This window comes from Gymnogyps californianus, chromosome 3 (genome assembly GCF_018139145.2).
Source record: "Gymnogyps californianus isolate 813 chromosome 3, ASM1813914v2, whole genome shotgun sequence".
NCBI classification, from domain to species: Eukaryota; Metazoa; Chordata; class Aves; order Accipitriformes; family Cathartidae; genus Gymnogyps; species Gymnogyps californianus.
In genome coordinates, this window is record NC_059473.1 from 72,748,958 (window position 1) to 72,763,342 (window position 14,385).

Genomic DNA, 14,385 nt, shown 5'->3' on the forward strand with positions numbered 1-14,385 from the left:
CTTCACTGCTGCAGCTATCGTTTCAGCAGAGTTTGTAGTAGCCATGCAGTCATCGGTAGCTTTTAGATGGTTGCAGGCATTTACCTACTTGTCCTTTTCCTAATTTGCATAAAAATAAATTAATCCTGCAGAGGTTAATTAAGAAGTGTATTAACTTTCCTGCTTTGCTTGTAGCATAGGTCACTCACAGACTCAAAACCTCAGATTGGAAAGAAAGCTGAATCTCAAAAGAAAGCAACAACAGCTCGTCAGCTCAGAAAGCTGCAGGGAGGCAGACTGTTATTTCCCTCGTTGATATTCAGTACCGAAAAAGCAAGTGGGAAGAAGTTCCTAATCTGCTAGCAAAAGAGAAATGAACTTACAATAGTAGTGTGATGCTATTTCTGCACAGCCCAATAGCATTTTCAATCTACTTGTTCTTTTCAATAAACCACATTACAATTACTTTTATTTGTTTTATTGCACGGTTCCTCTCCTTCCTCATTACATAATTGAATGTTAGCCTACAGTACGCCCTGATTTAAGTGTCTCTACTTGTCCAGAAATAACAAGTTTTTTAAATAATCCTGTTCTTCTATGAAACAACAATAACCCTTTTCAACCTGTTACTGTTCAGCAATCAGAAAACATGATACACAGATGTGAAAAATCAAACCAATTCCTTTTGAGATTGAAGAAACAAGTCTTGAGAAGTCCTTTTCAGAAGGAATATGACAATCTAATATTGCTTTCTTTCTTTACTTATCTGTACTTTTTACAAAAAAACTCAATCTTGCAGACTTTGTTCACTCGTGCATCATCCCTAGCTCTCATGCCCGCACTTGGGAAACCCTTTGCCTGCCATGTGAAAGGGGTGCTCCTCTGGCTGACGCCTTGGAAAGGCCAGGCTGCAAAGGAGAGCTCTTCTCTGCCTGGGGGACTCAGGTAGCAGGTCTGAGGCACGCTTTGACCCACCACTTGGGAAACATTTTTGGGGCCGACACAGTAGATGTAGCCATTCTATGTCTAGGAGCGTCTGTTTCTCTGCCTTAGGAATGAACCTTGCCCATGTCCCTCCTGCATGCAGAGCTATCCACATGTCTAGGCACCTTATGGTGAATTAGGAGTCCTAGTCCGAGGATAAATAGAGACTGACTCCCTAAAATGGGAGGGAGACACACTTCACAGCAAGGGTGGTTGGTTAGTCCATTTGCGAGCCAGATAATCAACAATCTGACGAGGAGAGAACTGAGTTTACAAGAGTGAAGTTGCCCTTGGACTAAGGGCCATTTCACTGCTTCAGTTTCATCACGCAATTTCCATACAGAGATAACTCAGTGAAATATAGAGGCCTGTGATGTATAAGAGGTCATATAAGGTGATCTTGATGTCCTCCTGGCCATGCACTCTCTGAGTAAGCGGCGTCCAAGCAAACACTCGAGGTGAGAGGATGGAGACATACTGCCAGACTCCCAGGCAAAGCGACACAGCAATTTTGCTGGACAAGAATTACATTTGGAAAAAGGATTTCGACATCTAAAGAAATTCACCTCGGGAGAAGAACGAGAGTGCATTTTGTCAGGGAGAAAAGCTATTAGATGGACTGTGGAGGAATTAAAGGGGCTTCCCAAACAGCAAATGTGCTAACCTCTAGAGAAAAACAACCATACATATTGTATGCCTTGGTGTTATTATAATACATTTCATTGACAGACTTTTGTCCTAGTTAATAACACTTCACTTTCAGAGGCCTCTGGGTTTCTAATTACTGCTGTCATAGCTCCCAGAGGAAACAAAATGGCAGGGCTGAAGCCTAAATCAAACCTGCTGGAGATGCGAGCAAGACCCCAGGGACTGCAAGCCCAGCCCCAACCAAGGGCGAGAGCGGCGTGGGTCCTCCCCAGGGCCACGGGGAGAGGCGTCCGGCTGCGGGCAGGCTGCAGGAGGCAGGAGCAGAAGGGTCGTGCTTTCAAGCAGTAGTCATGACAGTGCTGGCAGGTTTAACTTTTCCCTCTTCATTTCACCTGCGCGGTCTGGCCATTTGAAATGGTACTGCTGTGACCACATCTGCGTCTTCGCTGCCACTGCCTGCCCTTCATGCCTAATTCAAACTTCTCGTGTCTTCACTCTCTGGCCTTGCGTACATCTAGTCCTACCTGCCTTGGCTCCTGCTGCACAGAGCCGCCTTCTCAGAGCTGATCCATACATCTGTGACATCACAGCAAAGTTTTAATTAATTCTACAGGGGGAGGAAGACGACTGACCTGTGCACTGCCTTTCCTTCAGCTTTTTTTGGTACCGTATCTGGATCAGCTATATTGAAGGCAGAGTAGGCTGTTGGAAGCAAAAACAGCTATAATTTCTAACTTCCTGAGGCTGCCTAGGACTGTCAGGATCTTCGTTACGCCTTGAGGCTGCCCTAGAGTCTGGGATATACAGGAAAAAACATGCTCTTTTCCTAGTATGATGATGCTCTAAAGACACCAAATCACAGCATCTTTAGGGTACAAGCTGCAACAAGAACTGCCAGGTGCTTTATTAATTCCATCAAGCAGTGGCACAGACTGCCCAGGATGGAAAGTCTCTGTCCTTGGAAGTTTTCAAGACCCAGCTGGAAAAAGCACTGAGGGATCTGGTCTCACCTCTTGGCTCACCCTGCCATGAGTAGGAGGCTGCACCAGGGAATTCCTGAGCCCTCTTCCGAGGAGAGTTATCCTACAGTCCTACAAATTATGATTTTAGTTGTGCTGAGTTATGTTTCAACAGTATATGCATGTGTAACTGTGGGGTCAGAAAACTCCAGAAGGGGAAATAGCTGGGAAGAGTAACCTTTTCACTATTTTTTGCTTTGTTAGGACAAAGTTACAGAAAATGCAAAAGAATGAGGATCTGCAAAGTGACTTATTCCCACATGGCATTCTACAAGAGTGAAAATAAAATGAATGTAAATAAAGCAACAACAAAGTGCTTGACCAATGCAAATTCTTGATTAGTCAAATTTATTGATAGAAGTAGTAGAGATTCAGCTCTCTTGCCATATTCCTTGCTGGACTGGAGAGACGAGCACCTCTTGGGATTATTGCCTCAGTCAAGATTCAAAATGTATATGACTGACTGGCAATTTAGGGTATCCATCAATAGAGGTACCAGCTAATAAAACCAGAGAAAAATCAGAATACTTCCTTCAGGAGCAACACTGTTTGGGGATATTTATTATTGTTTTCCAGTGATTCCTTGTGTCTGGTACATTTTTGTGAAATGTCTTAATCTTTTAAAAATAAAGACTGATCTCCAGATACTAACAAGTTCTCCTTGTCAAAGTGTAAAGTGCCTTTCCATGTCATCTTTTCTCGTGTGTCACTCTGTTTTGCAGGACTTGTTGGCAAGATAGAACTGTAATTCTGCAAGTAAGTGAGAGGAGGGATTGTTGCTGAGCCAAGTCCAAAGGCTAGCATTCTGAAGGAATTAAAAATAAAGACAAAATACATAGCTTTTTGGGGCAACAAAATCACACCTGCTAGTCACACTTTGCAAATAGGTCAACTTTTGGGGTGATTAATGGAAGTTTTCATCAGGTTCAAGGCTTTATTCAATTGTTATTTATTATTTTAGTTCTGAATTACTGAAATAGCAGCAGCAGACATGATTAACAGGATGACTCATGCTTAGAAAGGTATCACCTAATGAGGTCATTATGTCAGCATCATTAGTGGTGTTCAAGATAAAGATGGATACATGGAAAGTGGAATTATTTCAGTGGTTAATCCTGCTTGATTCCAGAGGTTAGATTTGATGATCAGAGAAGTCATGTCCCACAGTACCCTCTACAGTAAGTTTTACAGTCTAAGAATATGCTAATGGTTAATAAAGGATTCTCTGAATGAACACTGAATTTCAAAAAGAGATATGGAAACCAGAGTCTGTGGGCAAAAGCATTGGACCAAATTCAGCTCTTTTTGCTGACTGGGATGCTAGCTCCTTTTGACTTGTTCCTTTTAACTTGTTCTCAGACGTTTTCAACTAGCTCCCAGGCTAAACAACAGATGCAGGACTTAGGCAGAAATTTTACCTGGTTCCAGACTTTTGCTGCAGGTGCATAAACTGCTCTGGCAAACACAGGTTTTCTTCTTATTTCTACGCACATTTGTACCTAACTGCAGAGCTGGAGCCCTGCCCTGCTCTGCACTTAGGACAAAGAGCGGAGGAACAGGATGAAGAATGTGCTTGTCCTGATGTACAAGCAACCAGGATTTGCTCCTTACTACACTGGGATTAATGAACATGCCCATCATATTCTGGAGAGTATTTAACTGCCATGCCAACTGAAGCAAGAGCTATCCTCAGTGATAAGAACTACTTAGCAGATAGATATAATGCCTGTGTTGAGGTAAAAGCAAGTAAATCCCACCATAATGTGCTCCTGTACATACTGTGAAATCCTTCTCAAAGAAGCAGGGCCTGGGTAACAGAGTTTAAATCCAGTTGAGATGACTGGGACTGCTTTTCAGCTTTCTCTGACTCAGTAACCCAGCACAGGAGTACTGGAGACAAAGTACCAGAAGGGTGCTGGACATGCAAAACATTTCACAGCTGGACTTGAAGGCTGACTTGTACCCATTAAGATGTATTGCCTGACAGCTAATCCTGTAAACTACTGCCTACTGTCATAAGAAAAGCTTGCCAGATACTGCCGGTCCTTCTGCTTGCTGAGTCCTCCCTTTCCTTGGACAAGCACAGACTGCATTTGCAGATTCAGATTCATCTCTCAACTTATCCAAAGAATTTATCAGAAAGAAAAATGGGCAGCAAAGCTAATGTTCCTGCAGGGCAAGTGTCCTTTCAAAGTCTATGAAATGGACAAAGACGTTTCAAATTTTACATCAAAGACTCAGTAAAGAGTGGAGATCTGTGATACAAAACCAGGGCCCACCCTGTGCTTGAGACCCTCTGCAATTATTTGGGAGCTTTTGAAATTACAAGGAAGAGCAGAGGGGTTCATGCAAGAAGCAGCCTCAGTACTGTGGTCTAGGAGCAAACAAACCCTGAGTCCCCTGCAGTATGGCATCTGCCATTCGGTGAGTGTCAGCTGTTTAGTGCTTTGCAGGTAAAAAGAGAGCTGATTCTTCTGTTCTCCAAAATACCGTAAATGGTCAATGCAATAGCTGCGCATGGGATACTTATTTACTCCAGATTAGGATCTTCTGGGTCTTAGAAAGCTGAATATCCAAGACATGCCACATGACAAGACAGCAACTTGTGCATTCACGCTGAGTTCATGGCAAACAGCGTACAAAAGCTGTACTGAAAGCAATTTGAGGAATACTGTCATAATTGATTATGGTATTTCCACCTGCTGGACCAACTGCTGGACTAGGAGGCCCTGTGGGTGACATTCATCCCTGTATGAGTGGATGAGCACAAGAGACTATATACTCCAGTCATTTTACTTAAACTAAAAATATTTTGCAAGTAAAATAAAAGCTATGTGTCATGCCTTCCCAAGGGCCTGGATTTCAGACAAAGCAAGACACTGTCTTCTTGCTTTGTAGACTACTTCGAGGCTGCAGTACTCAAAGGAAGTGTTTACACCGAGTAGCTGGACATGAGCTCTGGAGCTGTGTTCGATGGTAATGCAGCAGTAATCTGTGCACAGAAAAAGGTAGAAATCTTGGCAGGCCCCTTACCAGCTGTAAGGTTATGTCACACTTCAGTGTAAGCAGCTGCAGCAGCTTTCTGAAAGGTCTGGAGGGTTTAAGAGCTACACTACAGCAACAAAACATACCCAGAAAATGTCAGTGTGACAATTTTGTAGGCTTTCAGCATGAAACGCGGAGACCCCCTGAGCATGCTCTGGAAGCCCAACCATGTTTGTTTTACAAGCCCTACCACGTGCCTGAAGGTCATCACCACTGACGTTTCTGACACATGGAGCTCTTCAAGAGTCTCTCATGGTGTTTTGGGATGCTTCTGCAGCAGATGAAAAGGCTTCTCCAGCACAGGGAATGTGTACAGTAAAAATTAATGATGAGAAATGACAGCTAAATGGGCAGTGCTTGTGAGATAGAAAATACAGGATTATAACCATCGTTGCTGCTCTCAAATTTTCCTACTCCCCAAACCCTGCCCGACTCTGCCTGTTTTGCCTGTTTCTACTACCTACGTGCTGCCATCTTTCCCTTGTTCCACCATTTCATGTGCTCTTTGCAGCACACAACATGGTATCAACAAGCTCCATTTTGCTCCAGCAAAGGAAGAAAACCTAAGGTTTGACTTTCTTCCCTTGCCTTGTGACTTTGCCGGTATTAGATGAGTGCACTGGTTAAAAAATAATCATGATTGGCATTCATGGCAGGAGCAGAACTGATGCAAGATAGATCAATATGAACATGGGTTAAACCAGCTTCAGTACATCTATCATAGTAATTTACATAAGTTTAAATCAATTTAATTAAACTGACTCTCTTTTCTGGTAGAGACAAGGCTTTATAGTGTGCCAAATTTAATCCATTGACTGGATTAAAAAAATAAAAAAGGAGTGGCTGGTGACTTTCAAGTTCAAGATGATGAGTGACTGGTAGCGTCATGGAGAAGGAGCCATATGAAGATAGCTGGATGTGCTCTTGAAAGAAGAAAATGAATCAGAATGAAGAAATCTCCCTTACAGTGCAGTGGTATGTAGTAAGCATGATTACTCTGTATTGTTAGCCCTGTGCATTATCGATACCTCTGTAACCCTTGCCTCTGGCGGACGGTCACCTCTGAGGAAAGCAAAAAGCCTTGCCTGTCGTCAGAGAGAGCATAACTGATCATTGCATATTCTTAGCTGGCCACTTTTACAAAGTAAAAGTTGTTGGTTTAAATCACTTTCCCCTTTAAACCGCTTGTTTTTAGGGCAAGTCTTGCCCTTGGGGAAGGTGGAATAATACAGCATAAGAGTTTTACTTAAAAAATTATATCAGTTTGGGCACCTGGACAGTTAGCTCAGCTCAGATGATTAGTGGGAATTTCCTAAGTTGTAGTTAGAGTCTTCTAAACTCTCTAGGCCAGCCTAGACTTTGCTGTCTATCTGCGATACTTCCAAGTAGACTGTCATTTACAAATTTCTGTATCATAGGATATTTTGAGACACACCAAAATGTCCACCAGAGATCTCTGGCTGAAATGCTCATAGAAGAAAACGGTAGGCCATGAAGCCCTGCCCTTCCCAAGGAGAATGTTTTGCTTATGGCTGGGACCAATGTTGTTTTTACCAAGCCCAGTTTTGTAGAGCTCATTGGTTACAATAAGTCAAAGAGCAACTTTACGTGAGAACTCTTCGTCATCCTCTCTTTCTATTCCACAGATGGCCTCCAAGGAAACATCATTTTCAAGCCCCTCCATTACAGTGAAGACGACTTATTGTCATGTCATTATTGCTGGCAGTCCATACGCCTGCACTGTGACCACTCTGTGGCTCACATCAGACATTGAGGTGATGTTACTACCTTAGAATTTTCCCCTGTAGAAATGTTGGGGATTTTATGTACAGACCACATAACGATGCAAACATATTTGCTCTATTATTCCCCAGCTCCCAAAAGAACATCTCATTCTTCTGTAGTGCATGGTCCACTTTCACAGCACATATAATTTGTATAACCGGGCTGGAATATGTTACGTAGATGTGGCTTTCTGTTGCTTGCCTTCCCTTCCTTCCCCACCCCAAAACCGTGTGGGAATTTTAGGTGCCTTGATGACTGATGTTTCTTTTAAAACAAACTATTAAAGATTGTATACATGCAGTTTCTCATTCTGAGTGACACTTAATTAACTTTCACCAGGCTCTGATTTCCCAGAAAAACAAACTATTCCAAACTCAATAATAACAAGCCCTAAAAAAATTTAAAAGTCAGGTTTTTCTGTCTAAGATCGTGTAAGATTTCACTTCAGCGCACAAATGTTCTCACACAACTACTTCTGTTCTTCTAATCTCTGAAACTCAGGGGTGGCTGATTTTATTTGGTCCACTTATTCCTGTCTGGTTTCTGACTCTGCTTTTTTCTCCAGAGTCTGCCTGATGTCTAAGGAGCAAATCATGGCAATTAGCTCCTGTCTTGTTTAGCCAATTGCTACACTAACACTATGAGCAACAGCAAAAGAAACAAGATGGGAGTTTGAGCAACAACAATGCGAAATGTTTGGTAAAACAGGCATAAAAGGAAAAAGACAGGACTAGGAAATCATCAGTGTTGCACTTGTATCGCATCCTTCCTACCATGTTTAATAATTCTTTCTCCTAATCACAGAACTGACCGTCACAGCGCTTCCTCTTGCCTGCTATCTTGTACCCCACAAATAAGTACATTTTTTTAGTGTTAGACTCCTGAACTACTGGCCACTACTATTGCAATAGTAGTGTGATACTTTTCTCCATCCTCTTCTAGCAAGCATTTTTGTTGTGTCCTATTTGCTTCTCTTGTCCTTCTTGGCAATGTGCAGTTTAGGATAAAATGGTTTTTTCTGTCATAGCAAAGTCACATGTAATTGCTGCCAGCTTGAGTTTTATGTGGTATGCATTTCAAGTTTTACCAAGCTTTGCCTTGACTGGTAAAAAAGGAAAGGTTCCCATTGAGTGTTTTCCATTACCAAGAAATAATCTTCAAACATGTTTGGAGCTCTCTTATAGTAATTTGCTGCCCAGCTGTAGTAGTCCATCAAAAAGTTAGGGTTTTAGACCTGACAGAAGACTAACAGCAAGCTACATGTGTGGGCATCACCCCTTATAGCAAGGATGTTACTGAGACTTTAATCCATTCCTTCACACCCAGCTGGGCATAAGAAATAATGAGTTTGAGTTTAGAGAGCACCATCTCTTGCACCAGTCTGGATAGCTATGGCACAGGCTTAAATATTAGGGCTCTTGACAATAGCTAAGAAAATACAGCTGGAGCGTGGTTCAGTCCAGCTGGGCTCCAAAAGTTTGGACTGGTAAATTCAACCCCAAATCTGGGTATCCTGCACCAGTAAGCTCAATTTCATTGAAAATTTTGTTTTCAAAGGAGGGAAGGGCTGTTAAAAGTTGGACCCTGATTTTGTGGCTTTATGAGAAAAGGTCTATGGTCGAAGTACCAGCCCAAGGCGTTGATGGCCTCCCCTCCTCTTCCCTAGCACCCCGTCTCTTCCTACTGCTCCGCTCAAACAAATGAGCAGAGAACGTGATGAAGGAATCAACAGAGCTTCTCTAGGAGTGTTTTTAGTAGGTCATTTTTAAGCCGGGCCAGCTCCACGCTGGGTTTGCCTGAAGGTCTGGTGCGCGAGGGGAGCTGGGCAAGCAGCAGTGAGTGGGGCAGCAGCCCCTTAGCGCTGCTGATAGTGCTGCTGTTGGAGTCTTCATGTCATGAAACCACGGCTGATGAAAGGGCTGCCAAAGGGCTGGGTGCCATCAGACTCCGAAGGCACAGAGAGAGCCTGCTGTGATCCCCCATCACTTGTGGTTTTCAAATTTCTGCTTATTCGGTTGACCTAGAGCAGCACTAAATTAAATACTTGACTATTAAGGTCAATTAAGTGACCTCATTTGCAGAAGTGTAGCTCCTACTGGTGTCACATTCAGGGTTAGAAGCCAAATTTCTGGAGTTACTTTCCTAACGCATGGGGCCAGATTTGTCTTCTTGCAGAGTGACACTCGGCAGAAAGGGGCTTTGTGGCTGCTTCAGGAAAACCTTGCCTACTGCCTGATGTTCGAGTACGGAGATTATCTCTGCTTCCTCACCTGTAAAAAGATAATTACACTGCCCAATTTCTAAAGAGCCTTTGTGTCTCCAGATAAAATATACTACAGAGAGGCACTACATGAATTATTCAGGCTAAATTAAATTAATGAAGACTGTGGAAATTCGGTTGCTTTTGTTTCTTTTTTTTCTGCGCTAGGTTCAGATCCTGCAGCGGCTTTTGTGGTCTCAAAATATGCTGAAAGCAGAGCACTGCCAGCTCACAGCTCTGCTGCAAATATTTTCTTCATTGTCTGTGTCGTGGTTTAACCCCAGCCGGCAACGAAGCACCACGCAGCCGCTTGCTCACTCCCCCACTCCCCGGAAAAAAAACCCCGAAAACTCGTGGGCTGAGATAAAGACAGTTTAATAGGACAGAAAAGAAGAAAAATAATAATAATAATAATAATAATAATAAAATGACAGTAATAATACTAAAAGAATTAGACTATACAAAGCAAGTGATGCGCAATGCAATTGCTCACCACTCGCTGACCGATGCCCAGTTAGTTCCCGAGCAGCAATCCGCCCTCCCAGCCAACTCCCCCCAGTTTATATACTGGGCGTGACATCATATGGTATGGAATATTCCTTTGGCCAGCTTGGGTCAGCTGTGCTGGCTGTGTCCCCTCCCAACTTCTTGTGCCCCTCCAGCCTTCTTGCTGGCTGGGGATGAGAAGCTGAAAAATCCTTGACTTAGTGTAAGGACACTACTTAGCAACAACTAAAAACATCAGTGTGTTATCAACATTATTCTCATACCAAATCCAAAATATAAGACTATACCAGCTACTAGGAAGAAAATTAACTCTATCCCAGCTGAAACCAGGACAGTCTGAAAATACATTAATTTAATTATTGACGAGCCCATTTATGAGAGAGCTATTGAAGCATGACCAGCTCACCACAGTGTTTTCTCTAACCATAGGCTGCCACACGGAGTGAAGAATGAAAAGTCAATGCAATCTCTGTGAGACAGCAAGATGGATTTATGAGGAATTACAGTCTGGTTTATAAGGAAAAAATGATCACTTGGTCAACAATGCAGGATTATAAGGACAGTTCTTGCACCGTCCAGGAAGGACCTAGACAGAACATGTACAATGTCACTCGAGGACTCCTTAAATCCTTTGCAACAGTGCTTTTGGGTTAGCTGTGCTACTGTCCCTGCTCTGGGCCTCTCTAAGCAGCCCCTCTCCCTTCCTCTCTCCCCAACATGCCAGGAGATGCCTCCTGGGTGAAATTCTGCAATTCTCACCCCAGAATTTGGGATGTGGGGCTGTCAACACTGGAACACATAAAGGTCTCCTTCTGGCAGCCTGCAACAGCTGCTTAACTGAAATAAAAATATGATTTATTTTGCCAAAAAGTTGCACAGCTCTTAGTAGAGTGGATTTAAGAGAGGTGCCTTACACATTATGTTTGTACTCGTACTTAACTTTCCTTGCTGGAGCTTAGGCAGACCTGGCATTTTTCCCCAGTATGGAGAACTGGAAGCTGTCTATCATGCTTGCAGCCTGGTTCCTCTGATTAATTTATATTTTTTTTAACATATCTTTAGCCTGTCAGCTTTTCCCGGCTCACATAATCCCCTGCCCTTTCCTGGAATCTCGGAGGTGTTAAGGGCTCCTTTGAAAGCAGGCTTGGCTACTGGAAGAGTCTCCCAGCCTGGCTGTGTAGAGCCAGACATTGTTATCCTCACTCCTTTGAAGCTGCGTACCTGAGCCTGGCTTAACCGGGTCATTATTTTACTTTTCCTTGCTCAGATCTGTAACAAGCCCTTTATCGCTTGCTTTCAATTAACTCTACGAATTCAGGCAAGCAGCAATAGGAAATGTGGGGAGGGGGCAGGAGGAGCTATATACCATTAATCAAAGGGTCATGCAGGTGTTTTCCCAGTTTGCCCCACTTTGTTACCATAGGCTTCCACGTCATCCTGAAAACAGGGATTCTTGCATAGAGCCTATAACAAGCAACCTGTCGCCGCTGGGCTTCTGTTTATTTTAATTAACAAAGGGCTAACTTCTGGCTGGCATGCAGCGGAGCGGAAAGGCAGGAGGAGACCAGGCTTGGCCGTGTCACCCCCTTCCTGCTGCTTCGGTGAGGCTGGGCTGAGCCCTGGTGCCAGGCGGCCCCTGTGAGCCCCCAAACTGTGCCCAGGGCTGTGGACACAGCTGGGACATGGGCCCTGTCCCAGGGAAGGGCAAGGGTTTCATAATTCGTCGGGAAGTATCTACCTACCTATCAGCCAAGCCAGCAAGTTTATTTTTCCAGAGGCAGATCTCAGACCCAGACGCACACGGCGCTGCTGGAAGGGGCCGAGGGAGGGAGGGAAGGAGGGAAGAGAGGGCAGCAGCTGCTCGAGGTGAAGTTTTGGCAGCCGCCAAGAGCATCCACTGCTTCTGCGCATCCACCGGCACAAAGATGGAGCTGAGTGCAGCCTACCTAAACCCTGAAGGGGAAGGATGAGGTTCAGGGAGACCCAGCTATCCGTTTTCGGTGCCTTCTCCCCTTCCTTTTCTGGGTGCAGGTGTGCTTCAGGTTAAAAGCAACCGTGGTTTGGTGTAACTTTACCAAACCACTGGAAACAGGCAGACTGCCAGGGGAAGACTGTCTTGTAGAGCCCAGCTCAGGTAGGACTGCTGCCTTTCCACGGCAGAGTAATGCAGGGCTGTGACCCAGGGGTGGTGGGAGCATGGGCTGCACCGTGAAGAGGAGTCGTGCCTTGCACTGCAAAGGGCTTCACGGCGTCTCCCCACGGGAGACAACTTCTGTGTCCGAGGCCAGGCTGTGGCCTGACTCACAGCATTTGATGCCAGCTGCTGACTACGAGGGTGCAAGGGCTATGGTGTGGCTCTCTAGCTGCTGAACGGCTGCAGGGGAATTTTGTAGTAGGGTGCAATTAGAAAGCATGTGTTTTTCCTTTGCTCTGGTCCATGGTGGACGTCTCTGAACCCGCCCAGCACCTCAGCCACATGTAGCAAGCCGGAACATATGGGCATTACATTTTTGGAACGTAGTGGGTTGACCCTGGCCGGATGCCAGGTGCCCACCAAAGCCGCTCTATCACTCCCCCTCCTCAGCTGGACAGGGGGAGAAAATAAAACGAAAGGCTCATGGGTCGAGATAAGGACAGGGAGATCACTCACCAATTACCATCACGGGCAAAACAGACTCGACTTAGGGAAAAATTAGTTTAATTTATTGCTAGTCAAATTAGAGCAGGATAATGAGAAATAAAACCAAATCTTAAAACACCTTCCCCCCACCCCTCCCTTCTTCCCAGGCTTAACTTTACTCCTTAATTTCTCTACTACCTCCCCCCCCCCCGAGCGGCGCAGGGGGACGGGGAAGGGGGTTTGGGTCAGTTCATCACACGTTGTTTCTGCCGCTCCTTCCTCCTCAGGGGGAGGACTCCTCACACTCTTCCCCTGCTCCAGCGTGGGGTCCCTTCCACGGGAGACAGTCCTTCACGAACTTCTCCAACGTGGGTCCTTCCCACGGGCTACAGTTCTTCACGAACTGCTCCAGCATGGGTCCCATCCACAGGGTGCAGTCCTTCAGGAGCAGACTGCTCCAGCATGGGTCCCCCGCGGGGTCACAAGTCCTGCCAGCAAACCTGCTTCAGCGTGGGCTCCTCTCTCCACGGGGCCACGGGTCCGTAGGTCCTGCCAGGAGCCTGCTCCAGCGCGGGCTTCCCACGGGGTCACAGCGTCCTTCGGGCATCCACCTGCTCCGGCGTGGGGTCCTCCACGGGCTGCAGGTGGATATCTGCTCCACCGTGGACCTCCATGGGCTGCAGGGGGACAGCCTGCCTCACCATGGTCTTCACCACAGGCTGCAGGGAAATCTCTCTCTCTGCTCCGGCGCCTGGAGCACCTCCTCCCCCTCCTTCTCCACTGACCTTGGTGTCTGCGGAGTTGTTTCTCTCACATCTTCTCACTCCGCTCTCTCTCGCTGCAACTGCAACTCCCCTGTAACTTTTTTTGCTTTTCTTAAATATGTTATCACAGAGGCGCTACCACTGTTGCTGATGGGCTCGGCCTTGGCCAGCGGCGGGTCCGTCCTGGAACCCGCTAGCATTAACTTTATCAGACATAGAGGAAGCTTCTAGCAGCTTCTCACAGAAGCCACCCCTATAGCCCCCCCCGCTACCAAAACCTTGCCACGCAAACCCAATACATGGAAACACCATGATTTTTTTTTTAATTTGACAAAAATAAATCCCAGCCATTAGGAATGTGTCTAGAAAATCCATTTGATATTTCAGTTTTTTGAGGTGAAATATGAACAAAATGGTGAGCACATATGGATGTTCTTGGTTAGCTCTCTGGTGAGCTAAGGGTGTTTTTTACTCTTCTTGTTTCCCATGCAGTGAGTACAACGGAGTACGTGAGTTCCCCACTCTCATTATCTGATTGCCTCCAAAAATAGGTTCCTGCATATTTCATCCACCAGAAAACTTTGAGAGAGAGAAAAGATCTACTTTTCTTTTTTTTTCTGCCAGTTGTGCCTGAAGCCATGCAGCACTCTGAGCAACTACTGAGCAGCTTTCATACTTTCTCCTGCTTCGCAACGAGTCAGCTACATAGATGTCAGGGCCCTGAGGGCAGCCACGGGCCTTATTGCTCCTGCCCAGCCTCTGCTGGGGCCGCCT